The sequence below is a fragment of the Salvelinus sp. IW2-2015 genome, linkage group LG9 (genome assembly GCF_002910315.2).
Source record: "Salvelinus sp. IW2-2015 linkage group LG9, ASM291031v2, whole genome shotgun sequence".
Lineage (NCBI taxonomy): Eukaryota > Metazoa > Chordata > Actinopteri > Salmoniformes > Salmonidae > Salvelinus > Salvelinus sp. IW2-2015.
In genome coordinates this window covers 10,030,729-10,052,165 of record NC_036849.1, presented here as the reverse complement: position 1 = coordinate 10,052,165, position 21,437 = coordinate 10,030,729, and positions in this window count along the sequence as shown.

Here is a 21,437-nt window from a genome sequence, read left to right as displayed (position 1 = left end):
ACAGTTTACAGTCTAACCAGACACCTAGGTCCACATATTCTAAGTCAGAACAGTCCAGAGTAGTGATGTCATCAAGGAAAAGGGTGGCTACTCTGAAGAATCTCATATAAAATATATTTTGATTTGTTTAACACTTTTTTGGTTACTACATGATTCCATTTGTGTTATTTCATAGTTTAGATGTCTTTTATTATTCTACAATGTAGAAAATCATTAAAAAATAAAGAAAAACTCTTGAATGAGTAGGTGTGTTCAACCTTTTGACTGGTACTATAAATACACTACCATTCAAAAGTTTAGGGACACTTAGAAATGTCCTTGTTTTTGAAAGAAAAGCACATTTTTTGTCCATTAAAATTACATCAAATTGATCAGAAATACAATGTAGACATTGTTAATGTTGTAAATGACTATTGTAGCTGGAAACAGCAGATTTTTTATGAAATATCTACATAGGTGTAAAGAGGCCCATTATCAGCAACCATCACTCCTGTGTTCCAATGGCACTTTGTGTTAGCTAATCCAAGTTCATCATTTTAAAAGACTAATTGATCATTAGAAAACCCTTTTGTAATTATGTTAGCACAGCTGAAAACTGTTGTTTCAGTATGTTGAAAGAAATTGGAGTACTCCTACTACATATTTTGGGTGTTTGTAGCTATACCGTACAGGCATAGCCAGTCTAAAAATGTGTTTGTGTAACATTATCTTCTACGGGATCGGTGTCCCCCCATGGGTCGGTTGAGCTAACGTGCGCTAATGTGATTAGCATGACATTTTAAGTAACAAGAACATTTCCCAGGACATAGACATATCTGATATTGGCAGAAGGCTTAAATTCTTGTTAATCTAACTGCACTGTCCAATCTACAGTAGCTATTACAGTGAAATAATACCATGCTATTGTTTGAGGAGAGTGCACAGTTTTCAATTCGAAAATGTATTAATAAACTAATTAGGCAAATTTGGGGCAGTCTTGATACAACATTTTGAACAGAAATGCAATGGTTCATTGGATCAGTCTAAAACTTTGCACAAACACTGCTGCCATCTAGTGGCCAAAATCATCTAAATTGCGCCTAAACTGGAATAATACATTGTGTCCTTTTTCGTCGCATTTCAAAGATGATGAAAAAACACTTTTTTTCTTTAAAAAAAAACACATTATCTTTTACCTGATCTAATGTGTTATTCTCCTACATTTATTTCACATTTCCCTTCCTCCATCATTCTATACCCCCCCCCCCCCTTTCCACCTGCACTGGGGGTTATCCTGTGTCTCCCTCTCTTTGTCGTATTTAAGAGTAAGGTCAGATCTACACTCTGAAGAAACTAAATGTGCAGATATTAGGAGTGCCAAGGTTCAAACAATTTTCTATTCCGTTATGCATATTTTTTTTACCTCAGATACAAAAAAAAATCCATATTATATTGAAGTGCATAATTTTTATGCTGAGGTCTTTGACATACCCAAGAACCCCACTTCTAGTGGTAGTTCAAATGTTGAACACTTCCAGTAACACTTCCAGGGTTGTCTTAGGAGTTCAAAGGTTTCCTATGCAAAACCTGGGCCTGAATACACAAAGAATTTCAGAGTAGGAGTGTCCACTTCATCTTATTAATTTTGATCTAAAAGGAAAAACTGATCCTAGATCAGAGCTCCTACTCTGACCTGCTTTGTGGATACATGTGGTGAGTGGTGTCCAAAGTCTGTGTAGAGTCTGCAGAAAAACATCAGTCATGCAGATGCACTGGTGGAGAAACAAGCCATAATAAAAATAAACGCATTGAAATGGAATGCAAAAATGTAAGAAAAATAAGAAAATAAATGTATAAAAAGGGCCATTTTCCATTGTTTTTCCTGAGAAAAAGGTTATATATCCTCTTTAGGATTGAATAATTCATACATACTGAATGAGGTACATGTTTTTTTATTCATGTTCAGGGGCATGGGGCACAACAAGAAACATGTTCTTTTATAATGGATCTGTTTTGCTAAATTAACACACAATGGTGAAGGAACACAATGGGAAAATGGTGTAAGATCTACAGTGTTGTGTACTTTCTGCCTGACCGAGTGGAATCGAGGGGGGAAATAGGACAGACAATTTGGCGAAATAGTATTGTTCAGCATCTGTAGAAATATGAATATACTTATTGTCATATTGCTACATCCATCCAGGCATCCATCCATCCTCCATCCACACATCCAGCCACTCAACTTTGTTTCTTATCTGAAATAATTGAATTAGTGTATATTTGTTTGTTTTATCAAAAATATATGATATGTTTGATATAACAGTTGACTCCTTTGATCTCCAGAACCCGTAAAAACACTGGCTGTGTGTTATGTAATACTTTCCCATACAAACATGACGTAATATATAACATTTGGGGTGGCAGGTAGCCTAGTGGTTAGAGTGTTGGACTAGTAACTGAAAGGTTGCAAGATTGAATCCCCAAGCTGACAAGCTAAAAAATCTGACGTTCTGTCCCTGAACAAGGCAGTCAACCCACTGTTCCTAGGCCGTCATTGAAAATAAGAATTTGTTCTTAACTGACTTGCCTAGTTAAATAAAGGTAAAATATATATATATTTTTTTACATAATATATTTCCCCATCCCTGCTGCTAGTAATCTCTAGTGATGTTGGTCACTATAGTTGCATCATACACTATCTAAGCCAATATGACACAAATGTCAAATTTGCAAGTCAACTTGATTGTGGGTTCACAACACACTCACTGCCTTTCGTCGTGAGCCGCCCAGGCCGTTACCAACTACCGGATTTAACAGGGTCATTAGCAATGGAGTTTTCAGATTATTTTCTACGCCTACCTAGCTCAAATTCTAGACATCGGATTAAACTGAGACTATAGCGTCAATAAATTGACCATTGGACTTCATTTTTTGGGATTGACTAAGTATGTAGGTGCAACCGTTTTTATTAAATGTATAATTTATCACTATCACTTGCACATTTCCGTCCATTAAGAACCAATGATGTGCTACCTTTTTATAGCATTTCTGATGATGCTAACATCTTTTCAGCTAAATCTCAGTTCTACCTAAATCGGGCCGATCAACTCGGTTGCTTGGCAACAACACAGCTGCTCATGCCTGCAACAAGCTGCCAGTCATGAAAAGTGGCAGATAACAAACATAGGCTACTGTAGATTGCTAGCTATACGGTGGTATTCAAGCTGAAGTTCAATAAATGCAAACAAATATTTTTATTTGTTAGGTAGCTATCTAACACCAGTCAGCTGAAAGTGGCTAGCTAACGTAGCTAACGTACAGGCAAAGATAGAAAGGTAGCTATATTTGTTAATGGAAATAACTTCAGCCATTAGTTAGCAGAGCTAACAGAGCAGAGCTAATGAACTGCCCATTGATCAGCACAGCAATTGATAAAGCAGGACTATGTTTGCAAAACAAGTGGTTCTGAGCTCATGTCAATATTACACAGGTCAGCTAACGGTTGCAGAAATCAGAAAGGCAGACAGGCTATCTCATATCTATATGACTAACTGTGTCCAACACACCACCACCTGTTATGTTGGGTACCTGCTCACCTAAAAAAGGATGCTAATCTTTTTCCTCAATGACATGTATTGCTGAAATAAAGGAATAAGGAAATACAGGCATGCACCACATTTCTACAAGACAAAACAGCTCACTCAAAGAGTGATGGTCTTGTATGTATGAAAGGAAAGCTTGCTTTTATGTAATACAAAAAAAAGCTTATGTCTTCTGAAATAAAACAAAACAGTTTGACATAGAAACAATGGATTTTCTGTGTTTTTTCTTGTAAGGTTGATTAATTAATTATGAAAAATATTAATAATATTCCACTCATGGATAATTTTACTGCAGGAAACGGTTACATAGCTTCTCAACCATCATCACAGCAACGGATTCCGTGGCGGACTGCATCCATTCAAAGAAATACGCCCACTGATAAGTAGTCAGGGACTCAGTCACAGGAGCACTCCACACCCCACCCCTGCCATCCCCCATCACCACAACCACAATCTCCAACCAAGGACAAGCATTGTTTATTTATTTACCCATTGCATTTACAAAAAATGTAATCCGGATGTGAATACCATCGGGAGGGAGCGCCGACATTTCACTACCTGCATCTGAGTAAGTTTTATGTTTTCATATTAAAAGTGCTGAGGAACAGGCTCTGTAGGGGTGGGGTGGGGTGGGATGGGTCAGAGGGCAGTGAAGACTGCAATAATATGACACATTCACAGAAAATGCTCTCTCTATCTCCTCACACAGTCATGAATACAATAACCTCAGCCACTCTGTAGTTTCCAAAGAAGCAGACAGCCCACTGAAAAAAGGGTCCTTAATAGCATGTATTTCTTATTACTCATTTAAAAACCATTTTCTAATCACGAGTAAAGTATTTTTTGCAGTCCACAATAAAAGTGAGCGCTATTTATACTTTTTAAATGTTTTGAGTGACCAGTGTAATTTTTCACAAAAAGAGGGTCATGCCATCGGTAGATGTTCCAGCAGTACCTGGTAAAAGAGTAAGCACAGAACACAGGATGTTCCGGGAAATATATATGTATGTGTGAATAACTACTGTAGCTTACTAACCTGTACAAATGTGGGAGTAATGATTAATACATGGTGAGCAAACTGTTTCTAAATGCCTTATAAATAGTTTATTATGGACCCTTAAAATAAAGTGTTTCAGAAAAACCCACCTCCTTTCGTCCACCCAAAGGTCATGTCTCATATCCTTTAAGTCACTTCTGATGAATCCTAAATCCTTCAAAAACATTAGATTTGGCATGTCAGTTGGTGATGGGATAAAATAAAATGAATAAAAAATAACATACACATATATATATATATATACAGGGGGGAAACAGTTTGATACACTGCGATTTTGCAGGTTTTCCTACTTACAAAGCATGTAGAGGTCTGTCATTTTTATCATAGTTACACTTCAACTGTGAGAGACGGAATCTAAACAAAAATCCAGAAAATCACATTGTATGATTTTTAAGTAATTCATTTGCATTTTATTGCATGACATAAGTATTTGATCCCTACCAACCAGTAGAATTCCGGCTCTCACAGACCTGTTAGTTTTTCTTTAAGAAGCCCTCCTGTTCTCCACTCATTACCTGTATTAACTGCACCTGTTTGAACTCGTTACCTGTATAAAAGACACCTGTCCACACACTCAAAACCAGACTCCAACCTCTCCACAATGGCCAAGACCAGAGAGTGTGTAAGGACATCAGGGATAAATTGTAGACCTGTACAAGGCTGGGATGGGCTACGGACAATAGCCAAGCAGCTTGTGAGAAGGCAACAACTGGTTGGACAATTTTAGAAAATGGAAGAAGTTCAAGATGACGGTCAATCACCCTCGTCTGGGGCTCATGCAAGATCTCACCTCGTGGGGCATCAATGATCATGAGGAATGTGAGGGATCAGCCAGAACTACACGGCAGGACCTGGTCAATGACCTGAAGAGAGTGGGACCACAGTGCCTCAAAGAAACCATTAGTAACACAGCTACGCCGTCATGTGATTAAAATACTGCGCAGCGCACGCAAGGTCCCCTGCTCAAGCCAGCGCATGTCCAGGCCCGTCTGAAGTTTTGCCCAATGACCATCTGGATGATCAGAGGAGGAATGGGAAGAAGGCTCATGTGGTCTGATGAGAGACAAAATAGAGCTTTTTGCCTCTAAACTCCACTCGCCGTGTTTGGAGGAAAGAAGGATGAGTAACAACCCGCAAAGAACACCATCCCAACCGTGAATGCATGGAGGTGGAAACATCATTCTTTGGGGATGCTTTTTGCAAAAGGGGAACAGGACGACTGCAACCGTATTGAAGGGAGGATGGTGGGGCCATGTATCGCGGGATCTTGACCAACAACCTCCTTCCCTCAGTAAGAGCATTGAAGATGGGTCGTGGCTGGGTCCTTCCAGCATGCACAACGAACCCGAAACACACAGCCAGGGCAACTAAGGAGTGGCTCCGTAAGAAGCATCTCAAGGTCCTGGAGTGGCCTAGCCAGCTCTCCAGCCTGAACCCAATAGAAAATCTTTGGAGGGAGCCGAAGTCCGTATTGCCAGCGACAGCCCCGAAACCTGAAGGATCTGGAGAAGGTCCTGTATGGAGGAGTGGGCCAAATCCTGCTGCAGTGTGTGCAAACCTGGTCAAGAACTACAGGAAACGTATGATCTCTGTATTTGCAAACTAAGCTTTCTGTACCAAATATTCAGTTCTGCTTTTCTGATGTATCAAATACTTATGTCATGCAATAAAATGCAAATTAATTAATTAAAAATCATACAATGTGATTTTCTGGATTTTTGTTTTAGATTCCTTCTCTCACAGTTGAAGTGTACCTATGATAAAAATTACAGACCTCTACATGCTTTGTAAGTAGGAAAACCTGCAAAATTGTCAGTGTATCAAATACTTGTTCTCCCCACTGTATATATATATATTTATATGTTCTGTAATACAATCCCTGTAGAGCGTTAAAATTAAAATTGTATGAAAATTGAAGCACATAGGGAGACATCAAATGGGATAACAAAATCAATCCAGTGCTCTAAAAACAAGGGTCCATTAATGCACATGCAGGGGGAAAAATCTTTCTTAGAGATATTCTCACAAACATTTGGGATTTAACATGGCTACAGTGTTAAAGATGGCTACAAAAAATGTTTTGTTGATACAACCTGAATTTAAAATGGATTAATGTCAGTGGAATTATGTTTTTAGAAATGTTATTAATTCATTAAAAATTAAAAGCTGAAATGTCTTGAGTCAATCAGTATTCAAACCCTTTGTTATGGCAAGCTTAAATAAGGTCAGGAGTAAAAATATGTTTAACAAGTCACATAATAGATGGGTAAAAAAAGCAGACATTAAATATTCCTTTGAATGAATATGGTGAAGATATTAATTACACTTTTAGATATTGTATCAATACACCCAGTAACTACAAAGATACAGGCGTCTTTCCTAACTCAGTTACCGGAGGGGAAGGAAACTGCTCAGGGATTTCACAATGCGGCCAATGGTGACTTTAAAACAGTTACAGAGTTTAATTGCTGTGATAGGAGAAAACAGAGGATGGATCAACAACGTTGTAGTTACTCCACAATACTAACCTAAATACCAGAGTGAAAAGAACGAAGCCCATACAGAATAAAACTATTCCAAAACATGCATCCTGTCTGCAATAAGGCACTAAAGTAAAACTGCAAAAAATGTAACAAAGAAATTAAACTAATGTCCTGAATAAAAAGCATTGTTTGGGGCAAATCCAACACAACACAACAAACATTACCGCTTTCCATGTTTTCAAGAATGGTAGTGGCTGCATCGTGTTATGGGTATGCTTGTCATAGGCAAGGACTAGGGAGTTTTTTGTTTAAGATAAAAATAAACAGGAGAAATCCTGGAGAAAAACCTGGTTCAGTCTGCTTTCCAACAGACACTGGGAGACAAATTCACCCTTCAGCAGAAAAATAACCTAAACCACAAGGCCAAAAATACACTGGAGTTGCCTACCAAGATGCCATTAAATGTTCCTGAGTGACCTAGTTATAGCTATGATGTCACGACTTCGGCCGAAGTTGGCTCCCCTGCCTGTTCGGGCGGTGCTCGGCGGTCGTCGTCACCGTCCTACTAGCCGCCACCGATCCCTTTTTTGTTTGTCTGTTTGTTTTGTCTTATTAGTTTCACCTGTGTTTCTGTTGTTTTCGGTTAATGAGCTTCCCTATATTTAGTAGGTAGACCCGCCCTTGTTTTGTGCGGGATTGTCTTTATTTTGTTACGTGTGTGCATTGTAGGCGGAGGTGTATTTTCTTTCTTACACTTGACACCATGTGGTTTTTTGGGTTGTCACATTGTATGTCCGCGCCCTGTATTGTTGGGCTTATATTTTGTGTGTGCCTTAGAAAAGAGCACTATACCCCAGTGGAACTCTCTCTGCGTCTGATTCCTGCACCCACCTAGTCCTGCGTGACATATGAATGAAATTGGCTTGAAAATCTATGGCATTACTTGAAAATGGCTGTCTAGGAATGATCAACAGCCAACTGATAGAATAGAACAATTTTAAAAGAATGTGTAAATATTGTACAATCCAGGTGTGCAAAGCTCTTAGAGACGTACCCATAAATCCTCACAGCTGTAATCGCTGCCAAATTTCGTCAGCCGGTGATTGTCAAGCAAATGGTGGTCAAGCAAAGTCCTCGGATCCTCAAAAATTCTACAGCTGCACCATCGAGAGCATCCTGACTGGTTACATCACTGCCTGGTATAGCAACTGCTCAGCCATCGACCGCAAGGCACTACAGAGGGTAGTGCGTACGGCCCAGTACATTACTGGGGCCAAGCTTCCTGCCATCCAGGACCTCTATACCAGGTGTCAGAGGAAGGCCCTAAAAGTTTACAAAGACTCCAGCCACCCTAGTCATAGACTGTTCTCTCAGATACCGCACGGCAAGCAGAATTGGATCGCCAAGTCTCCAAAAGGCTTCTCAACAGCTTCTAACCCTAAGCCATAAGACTCCTGAACAGCTAATCAAATGGCTACCAGACTATTTGCACTGCCGTCTTTTATGCTGCTGCTATTCTCTGCTTATCTATGCGTAGTCACTTTAACTCTACCTACATGTACATATTACCTCAATTACCTCGACTCACCGGTGGCCCCGCACATCGACTCTGTACCGGTACCCCCTGTATATAGCCTCGCTATTGTTATTTAAATTATTTGTTGCTCTTTAATTATTTGTTACTTTTATTTCTTATTTTTTACTTATCTATTTTTTGCTTAACATGTATTTTTCTTAATTGCATTATTTGTTAAGATCTTGTAAGTAAGCATTTCACTGAAAGGTTGTATTCGGTGCATGTGACAAATAATAACATTGGATTTGATTTGAAATAACTGTTGGTCTCATGGTAATTGACCGTGATGCAGACCTTTGGAACATCTACATTTTAAAAAGTCTAATCAATTCATGTAATATAACCTACACCTTACAATAAATCCATTATTTATTTTAGACAGGTCTAAAGAAGCATGATATTGTAACGACTCTCCTCGTCTGATAATGAGGAATAGGAATCATCGGACCAACACGCAGCATGGTAAGTGTTCATTGTAATTTAATTAAATAAACTGAACACTGAATGACAACAAAAACGACAAAGATAGTGAACGAAACGACGAAACAGTTCTGTAAGGTGAAAACACACAAAACAGAAAACAACTACTCACAAACACAGGTGGGAAAAGGCAACCTAAGTATGGTTCTCAATCAGAGACAACGATAGACAGCTGCCTCTGATTGAGAACCACACCTGGCCAAACACATAGGACTAGACAACATAAAACACAACAGAATGCTCACGCCTGACCAACCAAAATAGAGACATAAAAAGGATTGCTAAGGTCAGGGCGTGACAGTACCCCCCCCCCAAAGGTGGCGGACTCCGCCGCAAAACCTAAACCTTATAGGGGAGGGTCTGCGTGGCCAATCTATCCGCGGTGGCGGCTCTGTGCGGGACGTGGACCCGGCTCCACCTTAGGCTTGGCCACTTAGGTAGCCCTCTGGAGCGGGGACCCTTACCGCCGACCCCAGCCTGGGGACCTCGCAACGGGCCCCGGACAGGAGGGCGACTCTGCAGCTTCGGACAGGGGGGCGACTCTGGCAGCTCCGGACAGGGGGGGCGACTCTGGCAGCCCGGACAGGGGGGTCGACTCTGGGCAGCGCCGGACAGGGGGGGCGACTCTGGCAGCTCCGGACCGGGGGGGGCGACTCTGGCAGCTCCGGACAGGGGGGGCGACTCTGAGGACATGCCCTGGAATACCGTCTGGCTCTGCGGCCTAAAAACCCATTTAAAAACCTTACTCATGTCAGCCTCAGAGCGAGAGATCACCCAGTCCTCCGGATTAGCGGGGGCCCTCACGCAGTGCTCTGTGTTGTTTTTGTCGAAGTGAGCATAAAAATCCGTTGAGTTCGTCTGCTAGAGAGGCATTGTTTAATCCAACCAGGGAGGAAGTATGTATTAGCTTGGCCTCAGCCTCATATCTTATCTTGGCCCAATCTCCACCATTGAAGTTTCAAATATTTTTACTGCGTTGGGAAGGAACTGTTGACTTAAAAGCACTTTAAACTTGTGGTATACATTTGAGGAAGCAGTTGTACATTTGAGGAAAAGGAGGAAGAGAAAGAGATGGAAAATTTACCCAGCTGAGGTCAGGTCTGTGGAGTAATAAACATTCTAATCTTTTTCATGCAATTACCATGCGTAATCACCATCTCCCTCTCCAGCTATAATGTGTTATTAGTCTCGCTTTAAATAACTTGCAGCATATAAAGGCTTCATAACGCCTTAATAAAACCTTCATAAACACTCCAGAAATGTTTTACAAATAATCTATTACCCTATGTCATGCTGTATAAAGGGTTCATAAATGTGGCATAACTTATTTTGTCAAATGTGACATAAACCTGTGCTTTATAAAGGGTGGCATAAGCACCGCTTAATAAAGGCCTTATAAATCATATTAAATTGAGGCTTCACAAGGAATGTATAACCCTGTCATGCACCTTAGAACCTTGCAATGCCAGGATATTGGGATTGATTCCCAGGACCACCCATATGTAAAAATGTATTCACGCATGACTGTAAGTCGCTTTGGATAAAAACGTCTGCTACATTTATAAAATATATTTCACAAAATAAATTATAGGATGGCCCAACCTCTTTCCCTCTTGACCTCAACTTCCCCCAAAATGCTGTGTTGCAGGATGACATACACTCCAAAGTTCATTCATGCACAGCAAAAGAACAGGGCATTTTAAAATCTGTTTTTATTTCTTGCCTTCAGTTTTTTTCCAAAATTACGTTTTCTTGGTTTTGTTTTTCCAGGTTTCGGATTTCCCCAATTTCTTTCACACTTTAAACCTGTTGAGGATAGAGGGCGCTATTTTCACTTTGGGGAAAAATCGTGCCCAATTTAAACGGCCTCGTACTCTATTCTTGCTCGTACAATATGCATATTATTATTACTATTGGATAGAAAACACTCTAAAACCGTTTGAATTATATCTGTGAGTAAAACAGAACTAATTTTGCAGCAAACTTCCTGTCAGAAAGTGAAAAATCTGAAATCGAGGCTCTGTTCCAGGGCCTCCCTATCAATTTGCTTGAAATTTATGACTATACATGCACTTCATAAGCCTTCCACTAGATGTCAATAGGCTGTGAGAGGTGAAATGGAGTGTATAGCTATATCTATGGTCAAAAGAGAGGTCTTGGAATGACAGGACCCCAATTTCCTTTGTTCAGGAAGGCGCAGGAAGTACATCGGCATTGGCTTCTGAAAAGCTTTTGTTATAGACGGCTTTGATTTTATTTGATAAATGTGACAATATCATCGTAAAGTATGTTTTTTCAATATAGTATTATCAGATTATTGACATTTTTTCGGGAGTTTTGGCATGTTCCGTTCTCTGCGTTTGGTGACGATGGACAGCTTCGCGCCACTTGGCAAGTTTTGGTTGCTAATTCGAGAGGGAAAAAGGACATTCTAAAACCAAACAACGATTGTTCTGGACAACGGACCCCTTGTGCAAGATTCTGATGGAAGCTCAACAAAAGTAGGACCCATTTATGATGTTATTTCATATTTCTGTCAAATGTTTACTATTAGTTTCCGCCCAGATTTTGGGCGCTCTCTCGCTATAACGTAAGCTGCATGTCGTACTAAAGTTATTTTTAGAATTCTAACACGGCGATTGCATTAAGAACTAGTGTATCTATCATTTGCTGTACAACAAGTATTTTTTAGTAACGTTTATGATTAGTTATTTGGTCAGAATAGGTGAGTGTCAGAAATATATCCGGAGATTCTGGAAAATACACTGCTCAAAAAAATAAAGGGAACACTTAAACAACACAATGTAACTCCAAGTCAATCACACTTCTGTGAAATCAAACTGTCCACTTTAGGAAGCAACACTGAGTGACAATCTTTCACATGCTGTTGTGCAATGGATAGACAACAAGTGGAAATTATAGGCAATTAGCAGACACCCCCAAAAAAGAGTGATTCTGCAGGTGGTGCCACAGGACATTCTCTTCTTGCTTCCTGCTGATTTTTTGTCACTTTTGATGCTGCGGTGCTCTCATTCTAGTGGTAGCATTGAGACGGAGTCTACAAACACACACAAGTGGCTCAGTAGTGCAGTTATCCGGATCACATCATGCGAGCTGATGGCAAAAGGTTGTTGTGCTGTCAGCTAGTGTCCAGAGCATTGGAAGGCGCTACCAGGAACAGCCAGCACATCAGCAGACGTGGAGGGAGCCGTAGGAGGGCAACAAACAAGCAGCAGGACCGTACCTCCGCCTTTGTGCAAGGAGGTTGCACTGCAGAGCCTGCAAATACCTCCGCAGGCACAATGTGCATGTGTCAGCATCATGGTCTCACAGGGTCTGAGGATCTCTCGGTACAATGGCCGTCAGGTACTCGGCGAGCACATGGAGAGGCTGTGGGCCCCACAAAGAAATTGCACCCCAACAGGGACTGCCCATCGCCAAACCGGTTCATGCTGAGGATGTGCAGCAGCGAACGTTGCTCACGGGTCTCCAGACTCTGTCACGTCTGTCACATGTGCTCAGTGTCAGTGTGAACCATGCTCATCTGTGAAGGCACAGGGCGCAGTGCGAATTGCCAATCTTGGTGTTCTCTGCAAATGCCAACGTCCTGCACGGTTTGGGCTGTAAGACAACCCCCGCACCCTGTGGACGTCGCGGCCCTCATACCACCTCTCATGAGAGTCTTGTTTCTGACCGGTTGGCAGACACAATGCACATTTGTGGCCTGCTGGATGGTCATTTTGCAGGGCGCTGGCAGTGGCACCTCCTTCCACAAAGCGGAGGTAGCGGTCCTGCTTGCTGGTTGTGTGCCCTCCTACGGCCTCCTCTCACGTCTCCTGTGTACTGGCCTGTCTCCTGGTAGCCGCCTCCATGCTCTGGACACTACGCTGACAGGACCAGCAAACCTTTTGCCACAGCTCGCATTGATGTGCTATCCTGGATGAACTGCACTACCTGAGCCACTTTGTGTGTTGTAGACTCCGTCTCATGCTACCACTAGAGTGAGACACCGCCAGCATTCAAAAGTGACCAAACATCAGCCAGGAAGCATAGGACTGAGAAGTGGTCTGTGGTCACCACCTGCAGAATCACTCCTTTTTTGGGGTGTCTTGCTAATTGCCTATAATTTCACCTTTTGTCTATTCCATTTGCACAACAGCATGTGAAATTTATTGTCAATCAGTGTTGCTTCCTAAGTGGACAGTTTGATTTCACAGAAGTGTGATTGACTTGGAGTTACATTGTGTTGTTTAAGTGTCCCCTTTATTTTTTGAGCAGTGTGTTGCTAGGTTTTCACAATGTAAACCACGGATTTCAGCTCTAAATATGCACATTTTCGAACAAACCATATATGTTATTGTGTTAATATGATGTTATAGGGACTGTCATCTGATGAATTATGAAGTTTAGTGAAATAATTAATATCTTTTGCTTGTTTTGTCGCTATCGCTACTGTTGCCTTGAATCAATGCTGTTGTGTGGTTGGCTATTGTAGTAAGCTAATATAATGCCTATATTGTGTTTTCGCTGTAAAAACACTTAAAAAATCTGAAATATTGGCTGGATTCACAAGATGTTTGTCTTTCATTTGCTGTTACACCATGTATTTTCATAAATGTTTTATGATGAGTATTTAGGTATTTCACGTTGGTCTCTATAATTACTCTGGCTGCTTCGGTGCTATTTGGGATGGTAGCTGTGATGGTAGCTGCAATGTAAAACTGTGATTTATACCTCAAATATGCACATTTTTCGAACAAAACATAGATTTATTGTATAACATGTTATAAGACTGTCATCTGATGAAGTTGTTTCTTGGTTAGTTTGGTTGGTTCTTGGTTAGTTTGGTTGGTTTTGTGCAAGCTACCTGTGCTGTGAAAGAAATGTCTGTGCTTTTTTGTATTTGGTGGTGAGCTAACATAAATATACGTGGTGTTTTCGCTGTAAAACATTTAAAAAATCTGACATGTTGACTGGATTCACAAGATGTTTATCTTTCATTTGCTGTATTGGACTTATTAATGTGTGAAAGTTAAACATTTCTCAAAAATATTTTTTGAATTTCGCCTTTTCAGTGGAATGTGGGAGGAGTTCCGCTAGCGGAACCCAGGGGCTAGACAGGTTAATAGAAAAACAACAAAATTCGATTTTCTGTGTAAAAAATCACATCCCCTGATGTGGTTTGAGTGTAGTTGCCCTTTAATTCAAGCCTTTAATTTTGTGAGCATGCCCTGCACTGTTGTTTGGTTGGCGGGTTTTCTGTAGTGCAGTAAGCGCACTGTGATGTGATTCGGCCGCCAATGGAGTGGATGGGGTAAAAGGCCAGCAACACTCAGACCCTACTGAGTATTCCTTATAACACTTTTACTGCAGCACACAGAATGTGTGATTTGCATTGGGGGCATTTATTCAAAGTTAGAACATGTTTTAAAACCCACTTTTAACGCAACTGTCACTTAAATATGAACAAATGTTAATAATTTAATGTTTGGAAAATTATTTTTCATATAGTTACTTACTGTTTAGTGTTGCTGACGAGACGCTGATCATGTGATGAGTTGCAAATCAAATGCCCACTTATGCTGCCCCTGGGCAGCGAAAAACAAGTATGTTAACAAATTTAAATTACAATAAATAAAGTTTAAGTGTTGAGTTAGATAAAATACTGTAGCTACCTCAATTATTATTTAAAATAATTTCTGTGACATCAAAACAATGGCTAGCATGTCTCATAGTCACGTCATGAGATTTGTAAATGAAAGAGTGATATAATAATACGAATTGAGTGGAGTTTCTGGCATTGCACAGAAATGCCCGTCTAAATAAGGTGTGATAAAGGCATTTCCTAACAGACCTGCTAACTTTCTTTCTTGTTACTTTTAAGGTTGGAGCAAACATGCAATACCTCCAGCAGGAAGAGAGGCAAGCACCATTCATCCGCCAGCTCAGGGACAAGCTACACTATTCACTGCCCCGTGTAATGTTCAATGTAATTGCATTGCTGGACTTTTTGAAACTTCATGTACTTGTATTGTTTTAAAAAGGTACAAATAAAAGGAAATGTATGTATGGTTTAAACATGTCTTTAATGTTTATTTGTTTTAGCTGTTGGTGATAATTCCCTAAGTGTTAATACATTTGTGTTTATATCATTAAGCCTTTATGTATGTGTTATTAATGACCAAAGGTGTCTGTCTGACTTTATAGTAAGTACATCTTCATATGATATATAATTTATGTATGTGTTATAAATGACCAAAGGGTCTGACTTTAAATTAAGTACAGCGTCATGCTATATGGATGTGTTAATAATGACCAGTGTCTCACTTCAAACTAAGTATACAGGACACTACATAATCTGTCAATAAATAGGTTATTAAAGTTTTGCTGATTCATGAAGGTTCTCTCATGATCCACAGGTTACTGTAGGGTGTGAGAGGTATTTAAATAGGTTGATGGACCTGAAAAGTGTGCATGTGTGTGTCAGAATCAAGATAATTTGGAGTAGTCCCACCTGAGACTACCGCACCAGGTATTCTTCTTCTGTTCCCATGCTGGAGACCAAGACTTGATTAAAACGTGTTACAATGGTGCCAACATTTTGTGGCTGATCTTTCAGTGGGGGAGTGGGTGAATGTGTCAAAGACCTGACTGGGCCCAGCACCAAACGGTATGGCTAGTTTTTGTTGTGTGGGTGTTTGTATACTGAGGGACATGTAACTTGGTTCGAGAAGAAAAAAACGTTAAATTTCTCTAGGTTGGGGGCTTTCATCAAGTGTTTCTTGGTGTAACATAGTCTCCAGGCTGTTGCACACACAGCACATATAAGCCTGTGATATCAACCATTCACAGTAGTCCTCGTCACTACTTAACACAGTAAAAAAAGTACAAATTATTGCTAAACCTTGCTCATTTCCACAATTTATCATCTTAATGTGTTTTTAAACCTAACCCTAACTAATGAATGCCCAGTTTGATGCGTTGGGCGACCAGACCTTCCGAGCATTTGGGAGGAAGTGTCTGGGAACGAGATTAGGTGTAATGTGACTAACGCAACATATTTTTAGAGCGTATGCCAACCTTTTGGGCTCCCGAGTGGCGCAGCAGTCTAAGGTACTGCATCTCAGTGCAAGAGGCGTCACTACAGTCCCTGGTTCGATTCCAGGCTGTATCACATCCGGCCGTGATTGGAAGTCCAATAGGGTGGCGCACAATTGGCCCAGCGTTGTCCGGGTTTTGCCGGGGTAAGCCGTCATTGTAAATAAGAATTTGTTCTTAACTGACTTGCCTAGTTAAATAAAGGTTCAATTAAAAATGCTTTATAAAGCATGTTTATATCATATTAGACATAGTGAGTTATGTCACATTTGACATTGGTGATTGTCGTACATTTATGCCACATTTATGAACCCTTTATAAAGCATGACATAGTTATAGATGCTTTGTAACACATTTATGTAGTGCTTACGAAGACATTATGAACATAATTTAAAGTGTGACCGTGTTGGTCAAAGTGTTCGGAGGAACATGAGAGATTTTGATTCCCCTCTGATGAAAATGTCTCTTCTTTGAAAATAGAAATTGGATTGGAAGCCCACAGATGTGAGGGACTCTGTGGCTTTATGTGCAATGCAGGTTGATGAAGTGATCTCCACCACTGTTGGGAAACAGTGTAACACATAATGTACTGTGGCTGTTAAAGATCAAAGAGACGTGAGGAGGTAAAACGCATTGAAGGTTTCCAGTTTGGAAAATACATCTTAAGTTTACTCCACCCCCTATCTCCATCTTTTCTCTCACTTCCTTAATGATCCGTGGGATGTGTGTGTAATGAGGTTTAGGAAATGTTTCACATCTTTATTGTCACATTTCATGGTTTTGTAATTCACTGGGTTCTATCTCTTTGCACATTCCTGTGAGAGACAATGAAGTTAATGGTGAGGGGACTGTGTCGTTCAGAAATGTTTTTTAGAACCAGACAATGCATTTCAAATCAAATCAAATCAAATCAAATTTTATTAGTCACATACACATGGTTAGCAGATGTTAATGCGAGTGTAGCGAAATGCTTGTGCTTCTAGTTCCGACAATGCAGTAATAACCAACAGTAATCTAACCTAACAATTCCACACTACTACCTTACACACACACACAAGTGTAAAGGGATAAAGAATATGTACATAAAGATATATGAATGAGTGGTGGTACAGAACGGCATGGCAGATGCAGTGATGTATAGAGTACGGTATATACGTATGAGATGAGTACTGTAGGGTATGTAAACATAAAGTGGCATAGTTTAAAGTGGCTAGTGGTACATGTATTGCATAAAGATGGCAAGATGCAGTAGATGATATAGAGTACAGTATATCATATGGATGGGTAATGTAGGGTATGTAAACAATGTATTAAGTGGCATTGCTTAAAGTGGCTAGTGGTACATTTTTACATAATTTCCATCAATTCCCATTTTTAAAGTGGCTGGAGTTGAGTCAGTATGTTGGCAGCGGCCGCTAAATGTTAGTGGTGGCTGTTTAACAGTCTGATGGCTTGAGATAGAAGCTGTTTTTCAGTCTATCGGTCCCTGCTTTGATGCACCTGTACTGACCTCGCCTTCTGGATGATAGCGGGGTGAACAGGCAGTGGCTTGGGTGGTTGTTGTCCTTGATGATCTTTATGGCCTTCCTGTGACATCGGGTGGTGTAGGTGTCCTGGAGGGCAGGTAGTTTGCCCCTGGTGATGCGTTCTGCAGACCTCACTACCCTCTGGAGAGCCTTACGGTTGTGGGCGGAGCAGTTGCCGTACCAGGCGGTGATACAGCCCGACAGGATGCTCTCGATTGTGCATCTGTAGAAGTTTGTGAGTGCTTTTGGTGACAAGCCGAATTTCTTCAGCTCCTGAGGTTGAAGAGGCGCTGCTGCGCTTCTTCACAACGCTGTCTGTGTGGGTGGAACATTCAGTTTGTCCGTGATGTGTACACCGAGGAACTTAAAACTTTCCACCTTCTCCACTACTGACCGTCGATGTGGATAGGGGGGTGCTCCCTCTGCTGTTTCCTGAAGTCCACAATCATCTCCTTTGTTTTGTTGACGTTGAGTATGAGGTTTTTTCCTGACACCACACTCCGAGGGCCCTCACCTCCTCCCTGTAGGCCGTCTCGTCGTTGTTGGTAATCAAGCCTACCACTGTAGTGTCATCCGCAAACTTGATGATTGAGTTGGAGGCGTGCATGGCCACGCAGTCGTGGGTGAAACGGGAGTACAGGAGAGGGCTCAGAACGCACCCTTGTGGGGCCCCAGTGTTGAGGATCAGCGGGGTGGAGATGTTGTTACCTACCCTCACCACCTGGGGGCGGCCCGTCAGGAAGTCCAGGACCCAGTTGCACAGGGCGGGGTCCAGACCCAGGGTCTCGAGCTTGATGACGAGTTTGGAGGGTACTATGGTGTTAAATGCTGAGCTGTAATCGATGAACAGCATTCTCACATGGGTATTCCTCTTGTCCAGATGGGTTAGGGCAGTGTGCAGTGTGGTTGCGATTGCGTCGTCTGTGGACCTATTGGGTCGGTAAGCAAATTGGAGTGGGTCTAGGGTGTCCGGTAGGGTGGAGGTGATATGGTCCTTGACTAGTCTCTCAAAGCACTTCATGATGACGGAAGTGAGTGCTACGGGGCGGTAGTCGTTTAGCTCAGTTACCTTAGCTTTCTTGGGAACAGGAACAATGTGGGCCCTCTTGAAGCATGTGGGAACAGCAGACTGGGATAAGGATTGATTGAATATGTCCGTAAACACACAGCCAGCTGGTCTGCGCATGCTCTGAGGACGCGGCTGGGAATGCCGTCTGGGCCTGCAGCCTTGCGAGGGTTAACACGTTTAAATGTTTTACTCACCTCGGCTGCAGTGAAGGAGAGCCCGCAGGTTTTGGTAGGGGGCCGTGTCAGTGGCACTGTATTGTCCTCAAAGCGGGCAAAAAAGTTGTTTAGCCTGTCTGGGAGCAAGACATCCTGGTCCTCGACGGGGCTGGTTTTCTTTTTTGTAATCCGTGATTGACTGTAGACCCTGCCACATACCTCTTGTGTCTGAGCTGTTGAATTTCGACTCGATTTTGTCTCTGTACTGAGACTTACCCTGTTTGATTGCCTTGCGGAGAGAGTAGCTACACTGTTTGTATTCGGTCATGCTTCCGGTCACCTTGCCCTGGTTAAAAGCAGTGGTTCGCGCTTTCAGTTTCACGCGAATGCTGCCGTCAATCCACGGTTTCTGGTTTGGGAATGTTTTTATCGTTGCTGTGGGTACGACATCGTCAATGCACTTCCTAATGAACTCGCTCACCGAATCAGCATATTCGTCAATATTGTTGTTGGACGCGATGCGGAACATATTCCAATCCGCGTGATCGAAGCAGTCTTGAAGCGTGGATTCAGATTGGTCGGACCAGCGTTGAACAGACCTGAGCGCGGGAGCTTGTTGTTTGAGTTTCTGTTTGTAGGCTGGAATCAACAAAATGGAGTCTGGTCAGCTTTTCCGAAAGGGGGGCGGGGAGGGCCTTATAAGCGTCGCGGAAATTAGTATAACAATGGTCTAGTGTTTTTCCAGCCCTGGTAGCACAATCGATATGCTGATAGAATTTAGGGAGTTTTGTTTTTAGATTAGCCTTGTTAAAATCCCCAGCTACGATGAATGCAGCCTCAGGGTGTGTGGTTTCCAGTTTACAAAGAGTCAGATAAAGTTCGTTCAGGGCCATCGATGTGTCTGCTTGGGGGGAATGTATACGGCTGTGATTATGATTGACGAGAATTCCCTTGGTAGATAATGCGGTCGACATTTGATTGTGAGGAGTTCTAGATCAGGTGAACAGAACGACTTGAGTTCTTGTGTGTTGTTATGATGATCACACCCATTCTCGTTAATCATAAGGCATACCCCCCGCCCCTCTTCTTACCGGAAAGATGTTTGTTTCTGTCGGCGCGATGCATGAAGAAACCAGCTGGCTGCACCGACTCCGTTAGCGTCCCTTGAGTTAGCCATGTTTCCGTGAAGCAGAGCACGTTGCAATCCCTGATGTCTCTCTGGAATGCTACCCGTGCTCGGATTTCATCAACCTTATTGTCAAGAGACTGGACATTGGCGAGTAGTATGCTAGGGAGTGGAGCGCGATGTGCCCGTCTCCGAAGCTGACCACGAGACCGCCACGTTTTCCCTTTTTCGATACGTTCGCCCAGGGTCGCCGGCTGGGATCAGATCCATTGTATTGGGTGGAAGGCAGAACACTGGATCCGTTTCGGGAAAGTCATATTCCTGGTAGGAACGATGATGAGTTGACGTTAATCGTATATTCAGTAGTTCCTCCCGACTGTATGTAATGAAACCTAAGATTACCCGGGGTACCGATGTAAGAAATAACACGTAAAAAAACAAAATACTGCATATTTTCCAAGGAACACGAAGCGAGGCGGCCATCTCTTTTCGGCGCCGGAAATTTTTGAAATTGAATTCAACATTTACGTAAGGAGGGGGATCTTTTCTGCGGTTCTCGCCTGTCATGTTGTTCACAGCACATTTTATAGCACGCTCCAACCATTTCTCATTGTTAGGAAATGCCTGAGTGTGTTTCTGTGTTGGAGGAAACCTTGATAGTCTGCTAGCTACTAGAATCTGAACGGTACATAGTAGCACTTTATTGGTACGCTACATCACAATGACTACATAAGGTTGTCTTAAAATATTTGCAAGAATAAGCAAAATTATTAAATGCTAAGCTATGTACAGTAAACATACCATTATTTTTTATGCCTGGGCCACCGACTCTCACATTTCTTGCTTCAAGCATTTAGAATGATCTTTCATTCTCAGCATAGCATTAGAAAATAGCCGCACCCACACCCATGAACATGCAGGCTTGATGTCCCTCCCTCCCCTCCTTCCCCTCCTCCCCAACTCTTGCAGAGCAAACACACCTTCTCTCTGGAGACAAGACATTCATCCTGAAATCAAACGTATGTGTAGCAAGTATCTACAGCCATGCTCGCCCTGCTCCTCCTCTAGCCCTTTCCTAACACATCCCTATCTCCGCCTGGTCGGGTTTAAACGTCGACCAGCACCGGAGGATTGGGAGGTAATTTCACAGGCCCAGGAGCTAGCTAGCTCCACATACAGGAACCGGAATCTAGGCGGGACAAGGTTATTAAATGCACCACCAAAGTCGCTTTCAACTCCGTAAATGGATGCCTGGCTAAAGAGTGTCTCTTTGAAATAAAAACATA